General features: G+C 38.5%; 2 long non-coding RNA genes across 3 annotated transcripts in view; both read right to left on the reverse strand.

Moving 5' to 3' along the window:
* The window catches only part of LOC137856920 (uncharacterized), a 55872-nt gene extending 35833 nt beyond the window's left edge, over positions 1-20039 (reverse strand). Inside the window, exons 1-2 of one of the 2 annotated variants that reach the window (XR_011096878.1) lie at positions 19458-20039; positions 6885-6995 (exon numbers count right to left, since the gene is read on the reverse strand). This is a non-coding gene — a long non-coding RNA (uncharacterized lncRNA). Of the gene's footprint in view, positions 1-6884; positions 6996-7221; positions 7347-19457 lie in introns of those variants that run through there. The other variant, XR_011096877.1, reaches the window with a different exon arrangement.
* A 10-nt stretch (positions 20040-20049) lies between these two features.
* Positions 20050-26159, reverse strand: part of LOC137856919 (uncharacterized) — a 45394-nt gene continuing 39284 nt past the window's right edge. Inside the window, exon 3 of the long non-coding RNA XR_011096876.1 lies at positions 20050-20197. This is a non-coding gene — a long non-coding RNA (uncharacterized lncRNA). The remainder of the gene's footprint in view (positions 20198-26159) is intronic.

Raw genomic sequence — 26159 nt, forward strand, 5'->3', positions numbered from 1 at the left:
TTCAGTGAGTGTATCACTCTCTCAGTAGTATAACAGAATAAAATCATATCACCATTCTGTGCCTAGGGAAATAAAAAGGCATCACTTTTTTCAGCAAGCAGGTTACAATCTGAGTGAATTTTACTATTTAGCAAGAGCACAATGCAAAATCTGCTGAAATCAGTGAGATCCTTTCTACAGATTTCAGAGAGCTTTCAAACATGCCCTATGGTATGAAGATGTCTGTGAATAATTGGCCTGAGTTTGTTATCAAACACTGAAACACTTCATATGGAAAGTTGCCAAAGAGTTTTTTAATTCCAATTTTATAACAATTCACAATCTCTGAAGCTAAAGAAGTCTCGAAAACTTAAGGAAAATATCACTGAAATACCTCATTTTTATATAATTTTGTTGAGAAAAAGTATTTTGAACTATCTTATCAAAATAGATGAGGAATGTATAAGTTCTCTCCACTCTTGTTTCTACTCTCCAGTGAAGCATGTATACACCACAGATGTAGAGAAGACACTGGATCTTAGCCTCCAAATCGGGAAGCCACAAGCTGTATGAATCCCTGTAGTTGTGTGATTTTCCAGTTTCTGCAACATTTACACACTTCTGCCCAGCACCAGACTTTGCAGAACAAAGTCTGCCAGGCAGCCTACGGAGTTCATAAACCTCTGGATGGTTGTGATGGACTTAGCATTGCTCCAAATTTCTCCATAATTTACTCATTAAATTGGATAGATCTGATCCAGGACAGAACAGAAAAATAAGACATATGCTAGTATTTTTAGCTGCAACCAAATCTCTTTTCATTGTATTATCTATTTTCCCTACTTCTTCTTTAATATGAGCACAAACGTGTTTATTTCAAACCAAGTGTTTGAGAAATATCTCATCTAAAGCCCTTGCCAGACTTTAAAGCACCATCTCCATCAAGTACAGTCACTAAACATTTGTTTGTGGAGTACTGGTTACTGAATTAAGTTTAAGAATTAATCAACTTTAAGAATTAAGTAAGTTTAAGAATTAAGTACTGTTACTGAATTAAGTGCCACTCAGGATCAGAGCTACTTTGCACTTTTGGTTCTCTGTCCAAGAGCACAAAGTCTTATCTTCCAATGCTCACTAAGAAAATGCTGACCTGCAGATGAGGAAAGCAAGGCACATATTTGGGGCTTAAGAGGAGAGTTAGAAGTTGGCTGGTGGCAAACAGTAAGGTGAGTTGCCCCCATAGAAGCACAGGTGCCACTAACATCAGCTACTAGAAGAGCCCTGGCTCCATGCAGTGACCCTACCCTGTGCCAATAACCTTTTTGAGGGGACAGACATGGTCCCCAGCTCATTCCTGGTACCGTGCTGCCTAAAGCTTTGTGACCTTTCGTTCACCTTCAGCATCACTCCCATGGGCCAAAAATAATATGACCCTTAGCAGAACTATTTCTTCCTGATTAAGGCTGCAACACAAATGGACCAAAGCCAGGAAGTTTAAAATTAAACTGACACTTTGTCCTTTAATTCCAGCTGTCAAGGAGAAGAAGAAGAAAAAAGTAAATCAGCTTCACAGAACAAGTTCTCCAGACTTAAGTTTTAATGAAGTTTCTATGTCCTTTTTTTTTTTTTTTTTTAAATGTTTCATGCCCCAAGCCTATCATTATTCAGGAGGCTGAATTCTTTTTTTTTTTTTTTTTTTTCCCCCAACTACTTTGCTTTTTAAAGTGAAAATAAGAGAGTCAAAAGTCTTTAATGGAAAGTTCTCCAATGCATATTAATTATCCAAGAGACCAGAATGAGTGCTTTAGTTAAATACATATTTATAAAACTTTTTTAAATGAACCATGTTTACTAACAGACTAAAACTGCCCTAAAGATTCCCACTTCTGTCTGAGCAGGTAAAGATGCCTCTACAATCTTTAATTAAGATTATGTTATTTCAGTGATGGTGAAGAACAGCTCTTTTGATAGGAGTCCACAGTCTCGCCTTTGCCTCTCTTGCTCACAGAATCCACCGATAGATACCAGGAATCTGTCACTTTATGTAAAATGTACACATCCCAAGAGTCACTAAGAATGTTCCACACATAGAGCCCCTAATCTGTGAAGATTTAGGAGGAAAGCTCCTTTTCTCATCTGTCACAACATATCTGTACCTTTAGCTTTAAGTCTTTGACTCAGCACTGCAACTCCTACTGGTTTCAGTTCTTAGACTAATTTGCAATTTATAATCATATGCTTTCTATTCCCCAGGTTCTTCTCTGTGTAGGGGGCCAACCAGGGGATGGACGCACACACGCGCATTGACTCCAGCTAGTTATGTTGGAGGTGGAAGATGCTTGCAATCCAAGACTCAAACTAATCGTTCAGTCTCTGTCCTTCCTTTTTCTTCTACTCCCTCACTTTTCTGGGGGTCAAAATTTGGATCCAAAACATTCAGGTTATATCTATTGCTAATCTAAAGATTTACTGGTGAAGTACAAAATCATAGGCATGGCTTCTGATTGACCAAGTGGTATTTAATCCACATGCTTTCCATGATACCAGATGACGCAAGCATGGCACTGAGCATTAAAAAAAAATCTTGCCACTATAGAGAAACAATTTAGGTTTTTCTTTGCAAAGTTTGTATTGCAAATTCTACATAAAACCTCTTCTGGTTTTATTTCCACATTGAAACTCCAAACTACTAGAGGTTTTTGCATAACTTCAGATTTTGTTGTGAAGAGCTTACACAGCTCTAATCTGCACATGAAACATACTGACGTCAATGGCTGTTTTGTGCACGGATCAAGGGCACACTGTACAGTCAAGATCCCCCCTTCAGATAACCCAAAAGCAGGGTTTTGACCTTACAACTCAGCAGAGAAAGTTAGATGCCAGGTGAGATATAGGTGGCCTAAAAATATTCACCTTCAAACCACAAACCTTCGAAATATAGAATTACAAAAAAAAAAAAAAAAAAAGAAATCAAAAAAAAACCTTTTCACAGGGTTTATATCTATTTGATTTGTGCTATCATGCAATTTTTAATTTCCTATGAAAACCTGTTAAAGATATAAAGCAGATGAATTTAAAACAGGCTACCAACCTAGTTTCCATCTTATGCTACTGATGTAAGACTGCAAACAGTTGTGGCCACAGATTTCAAGAGTAAAATTTTGGGAGCAAGTGTTGCCCTTTAGGTAGTTTTGCACATGGCATATTCAAAACTACAGGCTCTGAAGGCATTTTGAGGCAGAACTTCACCCTGCAGTACCCACTTCTAGAGAGGGTGCTTCTCAAGTTTAAGGACAGAACAATGGGGAGAAGATGAGGATATTTTAAACCAGTATGCTTTATTCACTCTCAATTTACTTCTGCAGAGATAACACTTGCATGTACCTCTGAAGTTACAGGGTAGAAAATACTCAGTTCCACCTGACAGAACATACGGCCCTTTTCCCAGGGAATTTGCAAGACGTGGTAAAGAAATGCACTGTCTTCTTTGCCGTTAGAAAATGGGGACCTGCTGATGAGTTAATTTTAAACTGTCAACCCCAGCCAAAATCCAGGATTCAATCACATCTTTGGTGAAGGCAGGATTGAGGATACAGGCTTGGTGATTGCTCACAGATAGTCTCTACAATAAACCACAAGTTGAAAAGGAGAGGGGATCAACGTGGGCACAGACTTTGGAAGAAGTTATCTGAAAATTAACTTTGCTGTAGATTCTCTCTCCAGTTAACTAAGCCCATGATGGTCTTGTACAAAGCAGAACTGCTTCAGGGTTTTACTCACCAAACATTTTGGGAAAATATTTTGATAGTACTCTCATTTTAGGAAAAAATATAGTTGGGAATATTGGAATGGTCCAAAGGATCAGAAAATCCCCAACATGCTGTGCTTTCAAGGAAAGAACAAAAAATCTGCTGTGATTTTTATTAATTAATTATGAATTGGGCTTGCTTGTGGAGAAATTTTCTTATAACCTGGTCACTGTGCTGTTATTACAACCTTTCTTCCATCGTTATTGAGACTATTCTTCCCAAGTACAATTTTGAGGAGAGAATAACAAAAAAAAAAAGTAATAATAATAATAAAATAAAATTAAAAAAAATAGTGAGAGGGAAAAAACTTTTTCACTTCCAAAAAAAGTATGGGGAATTCAACATGATTAACAACAAGAATTTCCATCTAATATTTCGTGGTGTCATGATTTCTTGACCAAAATGACATGGACAAAATGCTTACTGTGTATTATACAATCTCATATGCAACCCAGAATCTGATCAGACTTGTAGGTTGCTTACCCTTTATTATAAAGGGTAACAAGGAGAGACAAGTTTAACATATGGAGCTATAGTTCATGTAGTTCTATCTTTAGTTTTTCAGTTTTGTGTAATGTAAATTATTTCCAGAGACTTTTATTTGTAAATTACTACTTTTTGTTTGTTTGTTTTTTTGTTGAGAGGGAGAGAGAGAGAGATCCGGCTGTGATGGATGATAACTTTTCCACACAAGGAGAATTAACCAGCAGAACATGTTATAATTGTTTCTTAGTCTTTGATCACCACCTTCAGTGCCACACACATCAAACTTTTGGTTTGCTTTGTTGCTTTGTAATAGTATTATTATTGCACAGGGTATGGAAGGTTATACAGAACTCTCCACAAAAATGTAATAAAATCTAAAACCAGCGTGGTGAATAGAAGATGTTGTATCACCATATCTAAGTACAAGGAACAGAGCTCAGGTTCTTTATTTTGCCTGAATTTTTATACTTATTTTTTTATTATTATTCTCAATTGTTAAACAGTAATATTCCCCTAATGTTTTGTTTTGTTATCATAATTCAAAAGTTCTTAGCAGCGTCTGAAGATTTTGAGGGTTGGTAAGATGAGAACAGGCACCAGAATGAAGACAGTATGTTAGGAGCATCAGAGTGATGCTGTTTCTGTAAATCCTACGTGATGCCAACCTATCTCTGACAGATCACCTTACTTAATTTTTCGCAATGAATAAAATCTGGGCTCAGCACAGAAAGCCATCTTCCCTAACCCATTTGTCAGGTAAGAAAATATTCATTTCACAGCGAAGTTAGCCTAGCCTTTCTTCCTCCTTCCATGTGCACACACACACACACAGAGCATGCTTCTCCTTAAGTGCACGCTTTACAAGCTTAGCAAAAAGCCCTACACAAACTGTACAGAACCGCATGTCCAAAGCATGCAATTTCTAAAGGGTCATGGTTCAGTCAACTGAAAACTGACATTTTCACCTGCAGAAATGCACTTTGCCAGTTATGGTTATTTCTGTAGCCTGAGCCAGCTTTCCACACTTAACCACTTTGCTTAGAAGGCTATTCATAAACAAAACGGCCACAAGGATTTTTGTTTCAATAAGCAGAAAGCTATTTCTCTCCCCACTTTCCTCAAAGTAGCTCAGATTTTACCTCTGACTCCCTCTGCAACACTTTTTGTTTGTTTGTTTTTAAACCATCTTAGTACAGAAAAAACTTGGCCCAAGAGGTGCCATTTTCAGAAACTTATGTATGACTAAAAAGGAACAGGGACTAAAAACAGAGGAACAGCGTTGGTATTTTGTTATCTGTGACTTGACCTGACTTGACAGATTTATATTTTAATGTGGATTTCCTCCCACCAGGGAGATTGTTATGCCCCATAAATCCAATATTCACAGAACTCCAGTATCAACTAGGACTGTAGGATGAAAAATACTAGTGACAAATACAGTTTGCCTAGGGTATCCAAAAGAGAAACTGAAATCTTCGCGTTGGAAGGAACCCAGCCATCCTCTCCACAAAAGCAAACAACTGTCTCTCCCCACCACAAACTCCCAGCAGCATCCGAGGCTAAAAGCATATTTAAAATTGACAGGGTTCAGAAATCTGGAAGCCACAGGTATGGGTTGTTATCCATGCTTCTGTGGTTAGCAGGCTATTACACCTCTGCAATAGCTTAAGACTGCCAGAATCAAATGCACTTGGGTTCTCCACTTCCTTGAAGATTTGAGCTTCAGTCTCTCTCTCAAGAGTGAGGTATAAAGAGATTACTAGCAGCAGCATCTCATACCTTCTCCTATCCAACCTTGTAAATCTGAAGCTGCCCTTGGTTAAAAAGCACTGATGTTAAATACTAACACTGCTTCTCTCCTTGTGTCTTTCTCACTCTTCGCTTTTCTTTGCAGATTTCAAGGTGATGACAAAAGAGAGAACAGTCTTAGCATTTGTTAATACCCACTTGACCCACAAAAGAAATTCACTAGCATTCGCAGCTTCTAATTTAAAAACCATTAGACCGTTCCGCTTGGCGGACCAGATCTAAATATTCTTAAAGGGGTGGTTTAATTTAATCATTACCTTAACAAGCCCCCTTTTAAAATGATGATCCGCCAAATTCAGGGGATTTGTTTTGGAATCTGATCCAATAACTGGCTTTGTACAAAGAGAAGCATAGCCGCATCTGATTTGGTTCAGAACGGGGTGATAATCATGAAAATTACTTTGCATATTTAATCACTGTGAAAACATGAGTACAAACTACTTTCTAGAGATTACCTTAAAAAAAAAAAAAAAAAAAAAAAAAACAACCTTCAGGCTTTGCAGCAAGCATGCCAAGTACTTTGATTTACAGAGAATTATTTGGATTTTATAGAAAGCTCAGTGTTTCAAAGACTTCAAGCTAGTCAGCCACTGGCAAAGAAAAATTTTAAATAGTAAAAGCAAAAAGTTTTATATTGGAATAAAAAATTATGTTGAGACCAATTGCCTTCCGCCTCTACCCCCGCCCCCAAGCCTATGCCACTTAACAATCTAGATTTGAAGAAACATATTACATAAAACCAGGGGTTCTCAGATCCTTTCAAGGGATCAGATACTCTCTAGGTCTGGTCTCGCATGATACCTGATTGCCAGGGCTGGATCAGAAGCTGAAAAGTTGGGGCTGCAAGAACCTCCACGCATTGGAAATTGGAGAGCTTGCTTCAGCACACCTCTCTAGTACCAGTATGCAGGGCTTAAGGGAGAAAAAAAAATAAAAAATACGATCAACAAACAACACACATGAGTGTCATCACCTTGTAGCTTCAGATTTTGATGTAGATCTCATAGTTAAGGTTCAGCTACATGTAGAGCATTTAGAGAGAAATGCCTACAGAGATTAATTCTTCTCACCCAGATCAGATAGATAAATAACAGTACAGAGGCTGGCAGTTAGCAAGGGGTGCAAAAAAGACACATACATATACAGGATTTGCAAAAATTTCTCCAAGCTGAAGCAACTGGATGCCAGGTGAGCATCCCATGGCACGTAAAACTAAATTTGCTGCTGACATAAACAGGTGCAGCTCCACAAAACCTATCCACGCTGCCTCTGCTCAACATTTGAAGTGAATTAGGGCCCTACCTTTATTGTCAGCTGTTCTGACATTGTTGCACTTGTGATACATCAATATTTAGCTAAATAAATAACCTAGCACCTGAGAGATACACCATAGGCAGAACAGCTGAGGGGTAACAGTCAGAGGCATCTCAGATTACGAAGCAAGCTGCACCAAATGTTTGGAGGAAGCTTCTTAGAGGTGTTTACCTATCAGTAGCTGTTGCACACATACAAAGCTCCTACAAAAGGGTACCTAAAGTTTGCTGTACAAGCTAGTGTAATATATACAGAAATATATATGTATCATACAGGCTGGTCTCCTATGGATGTACATTTCTATATATGTTACACACAAATATATGTACATAAATATGTATATACCTGTATCTTTTGCATACTTTTCATACAGAGTACTTATTCCTTGAAGCATTATATGTTCCACAGCTTCAGCAGTCTAGAGGTTAATGAACAGGCTTTTTCTCACATATGCACAGAACAGATAATTTTCTTTACTGTTCACGATAAGTTGAAGGAGCATTTGAGTGACAGACCAATTTGTCAATCAACCACAAAGTGTTGAGGAAGCTTCCTCTGCATAATTTTACACACACAGATCAAATGTGACCTCTGATTGTACAGTGGGTATGGACACTCAAGGTTATGAAGTCCAAAGGAGTCACACAAATAGGTTACCTCTTCTGAGTGCCTTGTCTTTCTAGGGTTATCTGTATGCTAAAATAATCATCGGATTTCAAGAGAAAGATGAAAAAATCCTTCTTTATTACTTTTAAGTATGTGCATGCATGTGGGGGGTGTATGTATAAATTTGTTGTGGAGCTTGAATGTCTGTGTTTTTATTTTATAGCCCAAATTATGTTTTAAGGTCTCAACACAGAGCCCCTGGTTCTGACATCTCATGCAGTTTTTCTTGAAAGCTATGTTTTAATAGCAGCTCCGTTCATTTAATGTTAGCCACTTCAGATGATTTCTTTGCTAAAACCTGAATTATGAAAATCGCTTGTCAATTACCCTGGGTAGCTGTGTAAAAGAATTATTGCACATTCACAGTGAAAAGAAAACTTTATTTTCACCACTTTCCAGTAAAAGCTAATTCAGAATAACTCCATTTAACAGTTATTTTATGCTGAAATACTGAATACCTCAGGGAGTCTTTTAGGGATTTTAAAGTCTCTTTATTTATAAATGATTCATGCTGCATTTTCAGAAAAACCTACAATTAGTGTGGGAAGCACAGAGACTCCTTTGGGAAAGGTAAAAAAAAAAAAAAAAAAAAAAAAAAAAAAAAACACAACAAAATATACATGCATTATATACAGCCTTTTTATCTATTGTTGTTTTGCAGTGGACTATAAAAAGAAAAGAACTGGAAAAAAATGGCTAGGAGATATTTTATCTAACCTTTTAAATATATGCCTCAGTTGACAGTATTTTGTGAAGTAGTTACCCTTATGATTTGTACAGCCCACAAAATTCTTTTAATGCAGGTTTCATTTTGGTTTGCACTTTCCAACCCCGGTTATAAATGAGCAAGCTAGCTAAGAGGAGAAGCTTTCTGTGGTAAAACAGAAGGACAAATCTTTCCTTCCACCAGCTGCTGGTGAGAGCAATGGTCACTAATGTTTCCATATTGTTGCCTGTTTGCTGCCTGGAGCAGTGCTGTAACTTAGAGGTCTTTTAAACATTTACACGGGCAGGCACCAGTGATCACACGGCCTCATTCAGCTTTATGGTGAGCTGTTCTGCTCCCTCACCCCAACCAGCAGATATACACTGCATTAGTTGCCAGCACTGCAGCAGCTTATGCACCCTCTGTCCCTGCCTGACAAGCAAGCAAAGGCAAGGAGCACTCGAGACCCCCAGCACTCCCCCTTACCCCACAGATCCAGCAGCTTTGCCCTGGTTGGAGCCACAGCACAGTTTGCAGCCAGTCTGCTGTACCCATCCAGTTAAACCCTGCTCTGTGTGCTGGTATTAGACCAGAGCCACAGCCTCTGTAAAAAGCCAGCATCACATTAAGGGTCGTGCTCTTGCATGTCTATATGCCTTAATAATATCATACTCAGGAGCATGTCAGAAAGCAGCAGAGTGGCACAAGGGCTGAAGGCTGGACACTTTACTATTTATGTAGTGACATACCTTTCCTCGGAATAAATAAATAAATAAATAAAATACTACTGGCTTCAGAGAGACAACAGCAACTTAAATTATTTTTTCCCCCCATCTCCATGCTGGCTTTGCACTGCTGTTGGCACAGATGACTAGACCTCAAATGCAACTTAAATTTCTCAGTGGTCAGATGGGTCACCAACAGATGGCAGCAGCATTTCCAGTGTGGCAATTGCAGTGAATGGGAACTGCAACCATCCAGACGTGCTCAACTGGCAGCCAGGGAGCCTCCCACGAGACATGCAAAGAAGTGGCAAGAATGTGTGGAGATAAAGCTGGTTACTCTGTCTCATTGACCAATGTATAAATGATGTAGGGTATGTTTTGGGTTTCTCTTTGGTTTTACTATTATTTATCTAAAAACAGAACATTTTATATTGATTGAATTAAACCTACAACTATGAAAGAACTGCTTCAGTCTTATTGGCTTGCATCCATCTCAATGCTTTTCCAGCCTACGACAGTAAGGATTGCTCTAAAGTAAGCAGAAATTCTTAATTTGCAGAATGAAGAATGTATACCAACAGGTGGAAGGCAAAAAGGAACTACTCAAATAAATGGGAACTCCAGCAAGAGGCTAGGTAGCGGACAAAGCAGAACACTGCCACCAAGATACTCGCTGCATGTCAGTCCACTAGAAAGAAAAATGGGGGACTCTTTAAGCATAACTATCGACTTCTTAACACACTGGTCTATATTTTTTAATTCTTCACAAAATCTCACATGACAGTGCTATATACTTCAAATTTTGGAGCTTATTCAGTATCAGTTTCAATGTAGTATCAATTGAAAAGCTACCCACAATTTCTTGTACACTGGGTTTGCTATACCATCAACCAAAGAGGAAAAACATGGGCCTTTCATTCTCTTTTGAGATGATAAAAACAGCCTATCTAGCTCTTCAAGTGTCATCCAAAAGTAATTGCTGTAATTACACCTTTCCAATTAAGAGTAAACCATCTGCAGAACTCTCCAGAACTGGGAAAACTGGAGAGTTGCACCGCCAGGAAAGGGAAGGAAAAGGAAAAAGAAGGAAAGGGAAAAGGAAGGAACAGATTTTGTTTTAAAAGAGTCTCTAAAATGAACACACTCTAGGTAGGTTTTCCTTGAGACATCCAACAACGGTGTGTGATTTCCTGAAAGGTGTGGACCTAAGAAACAGTATGATTTCTATAGCAGGAAGTTTGTTCCCTGCTCCATTTATGTTGTCACAGATCTGCTCCTAACTAAAGAGCAGAAATGCATCAAAATTTGTTTGGTTTTCAAGCCATGTAGATTTCTGGATCTCCTTATGGGAAAACTTCTGGAAAATAAGGAGCAGAGATCCTGAAAGTAGTGACAATTGAATTAGCAAAGTGAGATAAGGTAGAATTTTGCAAGCAGCTGCACTATTTCAGCATCCTGGTAAAGAATGAAGAGCCAAAACTTTAGAGTCGTTTCTCAAAACCATATTAAACATTCATAATTTGGAGCAACATCCTACATATTGCCAAAGCAAATTAAGCATTATTTATATGCGAGTCTGCCATGATCACGACCTCATATGCAATGAAGTGCAATCACTTAGATGAGCTATGGTTTTAGGTATCTCATGGCCCAATTCTCTTATATTCGTATGGATCCCCAAAATCTCATTACTTCTATTTAATACTGGTTCACTGTAGGCATATCAGCAAAAACTCAGTACTATACTAAGGGATGTAGAAGCAATGCTGAACTAATAACAAACTTTATGTTCCTTCTAGGAATAATGCCATCACAACTTCCACAACTACAAAAATTTAGGTGTAATTGTTTCATTCACATTTTCTTTCTTTTTTTTTCCCCCAAAGGGAAAAGCAAGATATGTTTTCTGAGCCAGCAATGTAACATAAGATGACAACATGAAATATTCAATAAAAAATAAAAAAAGTTATGCAACAAAATCCTCAGAAATATGTAACACTGAAGAAATAGTTCTGCTGTTTTGTTTCTTCTTTACAAATAGGAAGATGAGATGATTATGCAACAAACGTTGGCAATGGACACAAGCAGGTGGAATACCTGAAACTGCTTTTAGTCTTAAAAAATAATAATTATAATTAATTTCAATTTCACAATGGCGTCTAAAAATAAAAAGATTTTATTTCTGTTTCCCTACCTTACTTTTTCACTATCCATTAGAAATAATGCTTCAGCAATAAAATTACAAACCTTATACTGACAATGATCTACCCCTCTTTCAAGCTATAAACTGGTATTAAATCACAACATTTCCTCTTCTGAATAAGCATCATTGATAGAAAACCAATCACAATACTTTCATTGATTAAGATAATCCTGAAGTTTGATGCTGAGCAAATTCAAGAAGCTACCTGGATCAGCTGGTGGATACTCTGAACAAGGTGGGAAATGCTCAAGATCAAGTTGGCCAGGGCCAGTTAAAATTGAAGGTCAGTCATTCCTCCATCAGGAGATCCAGCCTGTCAGGAATTGCAGCAGAAAGTTTTATTTTAGAAAAAAAAAAAAAAAAAAATCCTTGCTGCAGAAGTGGCCTTCCAAGGAAGTCCATTTCAGAGGCCTTCAAGCTAACTTCAAAGTTTCCATAGATTTCAGGCCACAGGATTAATGCCCAAATCCAGCAAAGCATACGACTAACTTTAAGCTTGTATGTAATCTCAGTTAAGTCAATTAGGCTCCCTGTATGCTCAAAGGTAAGCAGATCCTGAAGTATTTTGCTGGTCTGGTGTGATTATCCCTCCTGACATGTAGACACAGCAACTGCTAACCAAGGTATTGTGGAAACCTGGCTTCTGCCTCCAACTCAGTAATGCATCTTTCTGGGGTACCTAATGCACATCATCTACAAGCCCCTGAGCCCTCTGAAGGGCTGAGTAAAGATTAAATAAGGAATAAATAAAGGGATGCTCCTTTCTGACTTTGTGTGTTGTAATACAGATGTTAGATGTGCAGCTGGATTCTTTGACAGGTAAGCAATACCCTGTAAAAAGCAAGATGAAATAAACTTTCAGTTATGACATTTTTTTCTGTGCAGAGCCATTTTTGGGGTAACCCATGTTACATTAACAATGTTCCTGTATGTGGTATGATCTTATTGACATGTAACTCATTAAGCTGCTTAATCTAAGTGTAAGTATATCACTGGTCAAGCTGCAAGAGCATTTCAGCCAGCTTGAGAGTGTCGGTAACCTAGAAATAGTATATTAAATCCTGAATGTCACAACCAAAACATTTCAAAATCCCCAGGAACATTTCTGCGAGCAGGCTATGATCTGCTGAAACTATATTCAGCATTCTAAAGGCCTTCTGTTGAGTTTCTCTATCATCTCCAGCTACTAGTAAATTACCAGAAATCCCAGCAAAGCTGTCCACACTTGCATCTGGCTGACCTAGAACAGCTTCTTTTGTTGGCCTGAAGGATGAACACAACGTGCAGTAGAAATGCCATTTCTCTGCACTATACTGCAGGCAGTGGAAGACCCCACCTGAAAACTGTGCAACATGTCCAGAGTAAATCATGTAAATCTGTCATGTAAATATGTGTTTATGGGGTTTTCAGAGCTGGGATCACTGCCATACAGACAGCTCACTATCATCTGAATATATATTTAAAGACTTTATAAAACAGAGAGCATTGACCTGAGCTGTTACACTATATCTCATCGCTGCTATGGCTTCCGTGCATTTTCCCTTTCCCTGGGCCCAAGCATAACCACACCAAGCCTTACAAATGATGCAGGTTTATAATCAGGACAAGGCTCCTTCTTGATGCAGAAGGACCCTTGCTTAGGAGAAAAGGCTACTGTATCTCCTGGAAAATACCAGCCTTTGACTGGCATTGTTTGCTTGCTGCAGGAAAGAAAAAAATAAAAATAAAAAAATCCCTTAGCACCCATGCACAGCAGCCAGACCTGGTTGGCCATCAAGGGCTGACACAGCACTGTTTTAACTCTGAGTTAGTCACCTCACTGCAAGTCCAGCAGGGAAACACACGTGCTTTTCTCTTCCAACCTACTTCTGCTGCTACTAACAGCAAACAAATGGAAAGGTATCTTGTTGCTGCACCGTTTTCCTTCCACCAATTATAGAAGACAACAAGTTACAAGGATTTCCCCACTCTCACTAGATTTAAACAGGCATTTGGAATTCTTAGTGAGTTTCCTTACCCTCCTGTGGAATCCCCTTTGCTTTTGTGTTAGTGAGGAGACTACATGGTTGTAGCCAAATTCATGTGCTCTAGTCTGGTTTTTGAAATGAAGAGAACAAAATCCCTCTTCCCTTACTTAATAAGGGAAAACATTAAAGCAGTAGTACTACACCCTGGCAACAGTGTCCACCACAGAGCAGGATGTTTTATTCAATCCTACTTCCTGATTTAAACTTGTTTTCAAATATAGACCCCATTCTTAGAGTTGAGTTCATCCTGAGATATCTGCTTTTATGCACTATGTGCTGGTATCTCAGAATTATCTGCTTTCTGCAGCTATCCCAACCTGATAATTAATATCCTGAATTCACAATAGGAGTTCTCTAGCTGAAATCATAGCTAGAAAAAGATGAGAAAACAGTATTATTTTTTTTTAACAAACAGCATGCAGCAATTCTCCAATGTCATATTCTATCATAGATTGTGACATAATGAAACATGACATGATGTAACCGTTAAGATGACCCAGCACAGTATAACCAAGCACAAAATGATTAATTTTGACTAAGCATGTCAGATTTTTTTTATTATTATTTTTCTTAAATCACACACTCCACTTTACTACTAACTGGTTAATTCTATTTAGATACCAGGTATATGCACATGATGTTTGTGCAGTATCACTAGCAACACCACATAAAGTTAAGCAAGAACACAGCTGTCATGTTCAAATGATGCGAAGGCTCCTTCTAAAGTAAGGCCTCAGTTCTGTGTTGGGAAATATTCAGGCAACTCTCTGCAGAGTAGAAAATCCAATGTTAAAAGATTTTAGGCACAATCGGGGCATAAAACGTGTTTGTGTTTCCCTGTGAACACATTTGTGGTGTAAACTGGAACTGTGCAGCAATTGCATTCTGGATTTAAAAAAAAAAAAAAAAAGGCATATTAAGAAGACAGCATGAAGCACAGAAAGGTAAGGAGGTAAGGACATGAATATTTTGTATGTCTGTCATGGCCTAATGTACTAAAGCACTTTTGGTATCAGTATAATGCATCAGCTCTGTACTCTGATGATTGTAAAGGTCAGTTATCCTGTATAACAGACCACAACATGAGCATTCTCCAATTTATTGCAAAAGCTGATATTATACATCTACCTTTCACGCCCTGTCGTGACTAATGGGGGAGATAAGTAGGTACAGGCATGCTCCTGGAAATATTAACACTGAGGCACAGTAGCAAGGGTTAAGGACAGAGAGTCAGGTTTAAGTTCCCCTCATTACCTTTCAGAAAACTATCATTTAATATTCAGGTAATTGTAACACAAGGATATGAGTCATGCCCTTGTGTTACAATTACCTTTAATATTAAATAATAGTTTTTGTAATGGTAATTTCCTTTGGGGATGTTTCATTCTAAATTAGGCAGTTCTGACTGATGTCTGTCTTTGCAGATATCTCTATCAGCCACTAAAACTCTCCTACAAGTACATGTCCATAATCTCCAGGAATTCCAGACCATGAATGTAGATCCATTGAAGTCATTGTCCTTTCTAATCTATTAACAGTTTGACTATTTGACTATTGCCATAACTATTATTTCCCTTTTGAAATCTACACAGAAGCATACATCCCTTGCTCTGCTGTGCTAAAACTCCATCTGCATCCCCCGCTGCCTGGTTACAGTAAAACGCATGACAGAATTGCACTGTGAGGTGGGCAGTAGAGGAAGTATAGAGTCTAACTTTTTTGATGTTTTAGTGCCTGAGTCGATTCTAGGAGTTGGACAAAAGTATTGAAAAGAACTTTAATTTGACTTTTAGAAAATATTTCCTATGTAGAACCATGCTGGTGTGAACAAAGAAATCACAGGGTTTTCAGTAAACCTAGCTGGTGCTTGTACTACAAGCAGGATTTCTCTAAAGTATCACAACCATGCAAATATTTGTATTTTAAAGTCATTTTCAGAAAAGCATCACTTAAAAGAGGAAACAAGACAGGCACTAAAAGAAACAAGATCCTACTGTTGATCAGTTATGAGAAGTATTGTCAATAAGGTTTCAATATCCCCTTGGAGGCTGTATAAATACTATGAACATCTTTTCATTTGAATGAAGACTTCTGGGCTCAAATAGGTATGATGAAAGCATAAACCTCTTTGGGAACACCATGGTTGCTAGGCTCCAAAGAAGGTATGAAGAGAATCAAATTCTGCTGATGCATGGGAGCTCTTTTGCCAGTGGCACGGAACAACGCTTGAGTACTGCAGTAACATCCTGGAAAAGAATTTGTACCATATTGCCCACGGCAATTTTGCAACAGAGCAAGAGAGGATAGTGCCAAGACTAGGTTGGATCCTGGCTGGTTTTACAAACCACCCATTGTTACCCCAAAATGATACCAAATGGGCAGAATTGTAGGGACTGCTGTCACTCTTGCTGTCATCCTTGTTGGTCCTCGCAACACTATCAAATAACTATTGCAGGAAGGGGCAATTCTAAATTCCCGGGGAATGTCCAGGCCAGCTCAGGCAGTTCTGATGGGGGACTAAAACCTCATGCAAAGTGCCTGTAAAATTCCTGAAAGCATCTCAACTTCTTGCAGATTTCGTGTTCTGATTAGTATCTGGGACTGAATGTCAAGCTTTCACCAGCAGAAGATATATATAGCAGGTATAAATTCTGTAGAAATTGGGTCTCATAAAGGAAATTCTATTTGAAATGACCATAACTTTAGTGTAGAAGCAGTTTAAAGAGCTCTGCATTTTTATCTCCAATATTGTTTGCCCTTGTCAATGACTGCTCAGCCACAGAGTTACTTTTCTTGTCTCTCTCTCAGAAGTTTGGAGCATAGCTAAGGGCTAGGTGAGACCATCTTCTCCATGTGGTTATTGCTTAAAAACCCCATATGATTCTACAGAAAGCAAGGAAGCTCTCTGCAGCCTCTCTACTACATTTGAGTAACACAGGTAATGAAATGTTGGTGCCTCAGATCATTAGTCAGGTAATTATGATTTTTGTTTGTTTGGGTATAATTAAAATTAGTCTCAGAAAGCATCCATTACAAGAAGAGGTCCTCACTGAGCAACCAACACACAGCAGTCCTCAACTAGTAAATAAAGAGCATCCGTTCTTATCCCCAGCTTAAGTAACTAACTAAATCACAGAATCACAGAATTGAGGGGGTTGGAAGGGACCTTGAAAGATCATTGGGTCTAACCCCCCTGCCAAAGCAGGTTCCTTAGAGCAGGCTGCCCAGGTATGGGCCTTAAATATCTCCAGAGAAGGAGACTCCACAACCAGCAAAAAAAAAAAAAAAAGTAAATAAAAAAAAAATAAAAAAAATAAAAAAAAAAAAGCAAAAAGCTCTCTAACCATTTCATATGCCTAGAGATTCCAAATCACAAGATAAAGGAGGGCAGCATCTCTCTCTCATTTAAACTAAATCACCTAGATAGGGGAAAAGAAGGGATCAACACTCTGTTCTGTGATTCATACCTACCCAGTGGTGTGCCTTAGACACACCACAATGCCACTCATCGGTATTTTAGAATGATTTGGGTTGGAAGGGACGTTAAAGACCACCCGGTTCCAACCCCCTGCCATGGGCAGGGACACCTCCCACCAGACCAGGTTGTCCAAAGCCCCTTGAGCACCTCCGGGGATGGGGCAAGATATTGGTAGTAACTTGTCTTTGCCTACTTAACAGCAAAACCTTTGTACAGATATGCACAGGTCCACTGAATGCAGCAGTTTTGTTCCCACTTACACACAGCACATTTTGTTTTTTTAGATGCAAACCACTCCATTTAAACAAATTTGTTTTCCTCAAGTGCCATCCTCTATGTATTTGTGGCAGAGAAACGGCAAGACTGCAAACACATTCATCTTTAATCTGATGAATGCTGCGCCACATGCTAAGATGTGTGTTTCAAGGTATATTGTCTGAGAGATCAGTTCTCAGAATTCATGGCGTGGGGGTTTACAAAAAGACAGATGTAGAAATGCTTACATGTTGTGACTGAAAGCTGATTGGCCAAGTACGTGGAATTATACAACTCTAAAATTGAGACTAGCATGGGCTTAATGATGCAAATTTCCATACATCAGTTTTAGAATCCTCACCAGTTTCCAGGAAACAATGTAACATAGCAAAATTAGGGGAAAACAAAGGGTTTCTCGGTTTATTAGGTGCATGATCCAAATCCTGTGAAATTCAGAGGCAATCTTTGCATAGAGAATAATGGACTTTGGAGTGGGCTCTGTGCTATAGAGTTATTCCTGGCTGTAGAAGCAAAAATGCCCCCAGCCACAAAGCTGCAAACACGTATTTTATATGCAAAAATACAATTCCTTGGTGAGAACTCTATACATTATGTTTATAGGTAAAAGTTAAATAATGCATCTATCTGTTACTATTGTTTTTTTTTATTAAGCAGAAGGGGATAAAATCAATATTTATATAAAAACGAATTTTTGGAGAAAAGGGAGAGGATGGGGGCAGGTGAATAAATATGTAAAATCACAACATGATATTAATGTTCAATTACAAAAACTTTACAGAAGTCTATTTATTTATTTATTTATTCTAATTCTAAATCCCTACCACTACACAACAATGTCACATTTTAATGTAATATCATGTCCAATGCATATTCATGAAATAAAAATCTTGGCAGTGGCACAAGAAAAGTGGGATGAAGTGTGTTTGGCGGAGTGCGTCACGTTTCCAGACCAGCGGATTTTTTGATTAAAGTCCCTTATCCGTTTTATCATGCATATCCACTCTCTGATTAAAGTGATCTGGAGCTGACACTCACAATGTCAGTATGCACTGAGACCCTTCACACAAAACATGGTTGGAATTTATATGCTTTAAAAAAAGGGGGGGAAGAGGCGGGGGGAGGAAGAGGAATAGACCAACCAAACCTGCTGCATTAAATTAAGTATATATGTATATATCTATACACTGAAAAAAAAGAAAACATATTTTGACTTGTTTCTTATAATCTTACATATTTCTTTTTAACATTGCCAGGATACTAATGCTGCACATTTTATTTCCATTTCAAAAAGTATCTGTGGTGCAAGATCTCTCTCTCTCTGTTACACTGGGCTTTCGATCAAAATGCCTCCACGCTGGGGTGAAAAACAGAGCTAAGGTCTCCCGCAGCCACAAATAAATAATGATTTTCTCCAGACTTACAAATGTCTTCCTTTTTCAAATTATGGTTAAACTTTGTTTAATTTCTTTATCATATCTTTATACTTCTAAACCACAGGTTATCTGATAGGAAAACTAATTCCACAGCAGCAAAAGTATGTGGATATTACAAGGGGACGTTTAACACAGACCCACAGATCTCTGTTCCAGGTTCCATCCCAGGTAGCTTCCAAGGATGTGTAGGTTATCTGAGGGTTTATTTTCAAGCCTCGAGACATTTAAGATGCAAATTATCTAAGGTATGTGTTATATGCTTGAAAATATAACCATTTTTCTGGCTCCCTGTGAGGGGTCTAACTCTCCTCAAATTTAAAAAGCTCCTGGTCAGGCTCTTCACCTTGACTGCAGAAGGTGATTAAGCATAAGCTCAACTTTAAGCATAAAATCATTAAATTTAAATACTTTAAGTTTTTGTATTATCTGTGAACAAAGGGACTTCAATAGGACCCTTAACAGAGCTTTTACTAATGTTAATTCTCTCTAGCAATACAAAACTCTTTTGCATTTCTAAATGCCAGGTACTAACCATGAAATACTTACAGAGTGGCACCATTGCTTTCAGAGGTGTCTCCCCATAGATCTCCCAGGTGCTTTTTAAAAAGCCTGACTTTAAACTGGCAGAATCTTCAATTCTGGATCTTTTGGAAACTTTCACGTATTAAGTTTTCATTAATCTGTATTTCCTTAATAGATTTAATTTATCCAATATAACTTTGAGTATTTAATAAATAACTTATGTAAAGTACAAACGCATCTGAAATTTCCTCTGGACTACCTCTTCATTTTACTATTTCATTATTTTGTGGGTTTTGTTATTGTTATTTGTTTTACTAGGAAAGCAACAAGCAACTGAAGCAGTGGCATGTTTAAGGCCAGCACTGTACCTCTTCTTGCTTTCTGCTCAGATATTTGTCTTAATGCCAAAGTTCAATCAATATGCTATTGCAATCCAGGGCTTTTTCTGAGCAGTTACTGCCAGTCATGCTGAACTGTTGCTATATTGCACCTTTGACAGACATTGAGCCAGAGTTAGTGAAGGACTGTCAAATTAATTTCATTGGTGAATTAAACTTCTCACTTCTTCATAAACTTTAATATAATAAATACAGTAAAAATCTATGGAAAAGGATATTCATTTCTTTGACTTGTTAGGGCAGTGGCTTGACGATAAACTTTCTGCATATGGCCCCCCAACATGAACTCTAAAACAGAAATGGAAGCGGGGAGTCTATGCTTATTCTTTCTCTTCATCAATAATCCATCCTCTCCGCATGACAATTCTGAAAGGAGAGTCAGAAACTGAGAATTAAAAAGGAAACACGTGGGAACTTTAGGAAAAGCCTTCTGGAAAAACACTACCAGGAATAAAGTGTGTTTTCATCAGCAGGAACATAAACTCAAACTGCTGGGCAGTTTCACAGCAAATAGCCCAGAAGCAGAGTTTCCATGCATCAGTGGTGCATACAGTCACAGTGGCAACTGAAATCAAGTAACCAGCATTTCTTTCCCTGTAAAATACACCCATTGCTGCCCCATATTTGCAGTGTGTATGGGGAAATTAACTACACACAGACATTTCTGTTAGACCCTTGAAAGGAGGTCGCTGCTAGGACAGACACCGTGGTTTGGGGCACAATGAAAAACATAATGATGACCTATGCAAAAGTGATACTACAATGAAGCAGCTCATTTACTAAATACTACTGCACTAGGGAGCTGCAGCTGTCCTCCAACACAGAGCATGCAAGAGTGCTTCATCGTGGGCTGTAAACTGCCCCGTACATTACTACATTACTTGCCTCTTCTGCCATTAAGGATAGTTTAGGAAATACATAATGACTTCAAACAGACACAACTGTAAACAAAGACCATGCTTTTGTGCCTCTGCTATCCATGATTGAAATCCTACAGAAATACTATAAAACACTTAATTAGGCATGGCATAATGACAACACTCCCCCCCCCCCCCCCCCCCCCCAAAAAAAAAAAAAAAAAAGTCCACACCTTTGAGTGGTCTGAAGTCTGATCTTGGTCATCTAAAAACTTCCTAACTCTGAAATGATTCCCTGCATTTTCAGACCAACTGCTTTGAAAGCACTAAGTAATGGAAGAGGTAGAAGGGCAGCACTCAAAAGACCAAAGCAAGTTTATATCACTGAGTATGGCTCCAAGGATTTACCTGGGCTTTACAGGTCCTGAGTCTTTCGCTGGCTCTGTACAAATAGGTGCACTTCATCCTGAAAGGGAACCTTGCATTTGCTTGACAGACTGCCACTTTGTGTTCAGCAGGTCAGTTATAAAGACAAATTAATGAGCATCTTCAACCTCATTTCACATAAAACTGTATGTTGTTAAATACGCACAAAAAGTTAATTGCTCACAGGTTCATGCCCATACTACTGATGTTTACTGGGGCACTGCTGAGGTGATACAAAAGGCTAGACTCCTCTCCCCTAACCTGAATGTTCCCTTTTGAGTCAGCCACACCAAGTTTTCCGGGTGGCCAGCGGAGAGCACTGAGCACTTGAAAGGATTTAGCTCATCTAGCCCTAAGCAGACACATCAGTTGAATCTCTCCCCCAGATTTTTATTTTTACTGTAGAAGGAGGACTAGCTCATGGGACTAGTTTAGGTGAAACAAAAGCCACTCCACACTTTGCTGCAGATGCCAAAGATAAATGAAAGGAGTCACTTAACCCTTACCAAATACTTTACCTTCTATACAGCACAATTAATGGCATTTAATTTTTAATCCAGGTACATATGCAGTTATTTCAGCCCCTTTTCATCATGCGCATATTTAGTCACTACTGTTAGCAGCACAACAGTCATCTCAGAATGAAAGAGAAATAAAACTACCAAATATATAACCCAGGCCCCAGCTTCTCTGAGAGGCAGTTGCAAAATCCTTCACTGACCCTTTATTATTCTCCATGGAAATGAAGAGATCTATTTGTATGTGGTGCCCAGCTGAGCACCATTTGTCCTGTATAAGGACACCGGAGGTAAGCATGGCCGAAATCAAAACTATACCTAAAATATTAAGAATTTGTTATATGCCACAAAACATGGCATATATGAAGTGCACAACTCACAACTTTTCAAGGAGCTGTTTACAACCACTTTGCAAGCCAAATACTATACCCAAACATTTGTAGACCTGTTCAGTTAACAAACGCATCTGAGGAATGGGGATTCTGCTCAGAATCCCCCCCCCCCCCCCTCCAACCCCTCTTCCCCAACAAAAAAAGCCAAATTAAAAAATAATAATAAAAATTACTGGGAAGAGATTAAGCATACAACTCCCAGTGACCACCATTAATCTACATGCCTTCTAACTCACACCCAAAATGGCTGCCTTGTCCCCACTTCTGATCCACAGCCGAGCAGAAGCAATGCTGTAGGATTTCCTATCACTTAATGTCTCATATTACAACTTCCTTACATCCAGCAGCCATACAGTACTAGTCAGTAGTACATGAGGCACTATGAATAATGAATAACTTACTACATTATAATTGCCAAAGTAAATGAATAAAGCACAATCTCTGTTCCAACGTCCTTGCTTTTAAATGTGTGTTTTCTTACTAGAGGGAGAAATGAAGATAAATGTTTGTGAAAGATGTAACAGCGAGAGCGTTGGGAAGAAAAAGGGGAACAACAAAAATCATAAATGCATACACATGTTTAATTACACAAGTGAGAAGAGCTACAAAATGGTGAGCCCAAATGCAAATCTGGGGGGCAGGGAAAAAAAAAAAAAAAAAAAAAAAAGCTAAATGATCAAGGTTTGAAAGAGTCCACAGAGGGGAAATTGTGGCCAGAAGGGCCTCCCTGCACCTGCGTGTGGGCAAGCGGATATTCTGATGCCAAGTGTTGTTTTGGGGCCTCCCATTAAAAGACCTGAGGCCACCACAGGCCCACCTGTGGATGTGTCTCAGGTTTCTGTTGAGGCATAACAATGGCTCAGACCACATAATAAAACGGCCTCAGGCATAAAAAGAAAACCCTTCTACTTTGTTCCCAGGTAGAATTCAGGAATGGTGAAACTCACCCTTGGGCTGATACCACCTCTCCTTTTGCAGGGGCTGAAGATGGGGGTGTTGAAGCCAAATCAAACTTTAGTGATTGGAGCATAACCTGCAGCTGCAAACTACCTGTGACAAGTAAAGAGGTGACCCCATGCCCTAATTAATTTGGCAGTGCTGTTCTTACTTATTTCAGTCCGTAGCCAAGCGGGATTTACTGGTATTCAAAGCATAGTTATTCCCTTCCACGGGACTGCGTGTAAATGCAAGTGGCACTGGAGCACACACTACTGTGTTTGTGACAGAGCGGATTGATTCAGCTTTAACTACTGACCACCTCTCTCTCTGTCACTCAGGTTTTTAATTCTGCTGTCTGCTCCACACATTAAGGATTGCAACAGACATATGCAACATACATACACAGCAGCTATACAGAGCAATGCCCGTGAGCAGGGCTGCCTCACCCACATAAAAGCAATATTCTGTACACTACAGTCTATGTAATAGATACATGTTAAGAATATAAATAAAACACAGTTTCCAGTTAATGGGATTTAGGGTTGGGGCTTTTTAACTTAACTCCTATGGTTTCCTTTTGAAACTTCCGCATATATTTTCTGTTTTTGAGGGGGGTTATAAATCCTGTTTTAATGTTTTGCTGTTTATGCAAATTTCCAAATATAAAGGCATATGGTGACAAAGTGGCACTAACTATCTGCTTTTCAGCACACATTCCTTTGCTATTACAAGAAAAGAAGGCCTGATGGAAAGGAAAGAAAAAAAAAAAAAAAGGAAAAAAAGCAGTGTACAAACTGACACTCTGCATTAGCATAGCATTGGTTCAGATTTCTTAGCTGTATTCTTGAACTCTGATTCACTAATAACTCTACTGGCTCCTGCAGGGCAACTGTAGATGCTCCTTCATGTTATAAGGTAGAGTGGGAGCTCAAGTTTGTAATTATAGTTTTAAACTGGGAGTGAAAAGGAGAAAAATAAAGGAGAACTTTTCTGAGTCAGAGGTTCCCCTCACTCTGGCAGCCTCACTGCGTGGGTTTCATGTATCCAGTTTGCATTTTGCCTGATAACGTAGCAGGCACATCACACTATTCTAAAACAGCAGGATTATTTTCTCCATTCTAATTGATGAACAGCTGTGCTGTAATAGACTACAAAGCACAGCATCACTGATCTCTCCTCAGGCCACCCTAGGAACTGAATACTCCACAGGGAACCAGAAAAGAATGAAAGTTTTTTGTTTTTGTTTTTGTTTTTTTTTAAAAAAAAAAAAAAGAGAGAGAGAGAGAGAGAAAAGAGACACCAAACATTTTAAAATATCCTCCCCTGGGTTATTACTATTATATGGTATCCCATTCAGCAATAATTAACTCCAATTTTCCCCACAGTAGCTCTGATATATGACCTAACCCTAAAACATTTGTACTTTATAAAATCTAAATATCAGAGTTTTTTAAAGTGAAATGCTGGAGTTCATAATTGTTTGTCACTGTGCATCAGTGTTCACAAAACTCAAGTCACTCCTGGGATGACATGTTCCCTAGAACTGCTCTTTGTCCCAAGAAGCCCACATTAGCCATTCATTAATCTGCTAGAATTCATTATCTTTCCCTTCATTCTACTTTATCAAAGTTATTACTATTATTACTTGCGTCACTATGGAATTGCAGCTCATCTCAATTTTTGCCTATTTTAGCATGCTAACACAGTATGCTAAAGTAAACTGATGTCAAAATATCCAGCTCATTCCATAATCTGATTTGGATTTTCAGCCAAAGGTTAACTGAGGGTGAGGGTCAGTTTCAGACTCACTGTAAATGATTCTTGCAGTACCTTCTTGAAAGGTTTTTATCCTGAACATTGGAAGCTTTGAGCATCATTGGAAATGCTTACTTTTTCAATGGTGGGGACAGCATATACTGATCAGTGTTCCTTATTATTATCTTGTGCTTCTAGAAATGGCCACTCCACTTGCACTCAAAATGAAATAGGAAATAATCAGCCTGATGTCTAAAAGATATGCTTCCCTTCCCTTAACAGGTTCAATGGAGGAAGATCACACTTGTGGTCCTCATTTAAGACCTTTTTTGCCTTTACTGTGTTTTCTGTAGGCATGAAAGTATAAGGAATAGTTAAATGGTGCTTCTTGTATCAGTGAACCAGTTCCAAAAGCACAGACTCCAGTTCAATCAAAATTAGTGACAAGAAAAAGCAATCTTCCGATTCTGCTCTGCAATGAAAAGGTTTTGTTCTTCTTATTTTGTGTTATTGGAAGTGATTTGCTGCACCTTTCCTATAGCTAAGCCTTGTGCTTATGTGTTCTTTTGTCTAGATAAGTGTTATCCTGTAAATGAACACAATAAGACTTCTGTTTACCTTAATGCTATTAAAAAAAAATAATAATAAAAATAAAAATAAAAAAATATCTCACAGATATAAGAAATCAATAACTATCCACAACAATTTACCAAGGATTCAGTCTGGGTAGAAAAATTCAAATTGCATTGATTTTTTTTTTACAAAAAAAAAAAAAAAAAAGCCAGTTGACAATAAGCTTCAACTAACAAAATGCCATGTGTACACAACTGGAAAGGATTCAGAAAGCCAGTTATTTAAAAACTGAGCTGCCAATTAAGACAGGTAAGATAGCTTTGAATACAAAATCAGGCCTTGGACACTTAGTTTCCGTGCCTTAGTTTCACCATTAACTGTAGGAGAGGACAGAACTTTAAAATTTGAAATCTCAGAGAGATTTCATTTAGCGCACATGCCACCACCCGTCAGCTGTTGTGCTCAGGAAGGGTTTTAATAACTGCTCGCCAGGACAAATGGGATGACAAGCTCATCTGGGGTATAATTTAAGGTGTTGATTTTAACTTAGCAAAGCCTTTAAAGACTGACTATTCAAAAAGCCACCCTTCTCACTTTTCTAACTGCTAACTTCTGCTAAAGGGCACAGGGTAAAAGTCCCCAGACTTAAAGGTCAGTTGTCTGCTAAATGAGAATCACCAGTGAAGAGATTGCTCACAGCTCCACTTGTCGGAAAGGCCTCAGGCTTCCAAGCAGGCTAAAAGATGCATTGGGTTTTTATAAGATTATGAATTATAATGGTTTGGAGGTTTTTTTGTTAATTTTTTTTTTCTTTTCTTTTTTTTGGGGGGAGTGGTGGTGGTGGCTGTTTTTCTGTGTGTGTTTTTTT

This window comes from Anas acuta, chromosome 5 (assembly GCF_963932015.1).
Source record: "Anas acuta chromosome 5, bAnaAcu1.1, whole genome shotgun sequence".
Lineage (NCBI taxonomy): Eukaryota > Metazoa > Chordata > Aves > Anseriformes > Anatidae > Anas > Anas acuta.